This window comes from Mus caroli, chromosome 11 (genome assembly GCF_900094665.2).
Source record: "Mus caroli chromosome 11, CAROLI_EIJ_v1.1, whole genome shotgun sequence".
In the NCBI taxonomy this organism is placed as follows: Eukaryota; Metazoa; Chordata; class Mammalia; order Rodentia; family Muridae; genus Mus; species Mus caroli.
In genome coordinates, this window is record NC_034580.1 from 28,376,435 (window position 1) to 28,377,050 (window position 616).

General features: G+C 52.3%; 1 pseudogene; it reads left to right on the forward strand.

The window, feature by feature from the left end:
- LOC110304230 overlaps window positions 1–387 on the forward strand; it is a 5,595-nt pseudogene extending 5,208 nt beyond the window's left edge.
- The last annotated feature ends 229 nt before the right edge of the window (window positions 388–616 follow it).

The window sequence follows — 616 nt, forward strand, 5'->3', positions numbered from 1 at the left end:
GGGTATCTGCTGCCCTCTTTTGGCTTTCATGAGCACCTACCTACACACACACACACACACACACACACACACACACACACACACACACACACACACACACAGTGAAGCTAAAGACAGAAAACAGAGTAGGAGTGTTCCACATGTCCTGCACTATTACAGGACCCAACTAGGAAGGGAGCCTTCCCTCACCCACACTTGAGCTGGGAGTTGTTACACACTCTGTGACCTGCTCTGCTCTGTCTCCTTTACGTGCAGGGACAAGACCTTGGAAGCCAAGGACAAGCTCACATGTAGGGAGGGTCTGCATTACGCTGTTGAATGACTTCTCTTTGCTTCCAGGCTACTCCCCAAATGTCCAACCTAAGCTCCAAGGGCAGACTTAGCTGACAAATGACCACAGTCTCCGCGCCAGACAGAGGTAAGCATTTTTTAAAATTCTTGTTCTTGCTTGTTCCCGTGGGCCAGCAAGTGACTGATCTTGACTGGGTCAGCAGGGCTGGGTGCAGGCTGAGCATAGAGTCCCTGGCCTGCCCCACCCGACTTCAGCCCCCAAGATCTATGATTGCAAAGCGCAGGCAGGAGGCCAGAGGCATTTGAAGCACATTCCTTCCTCCCC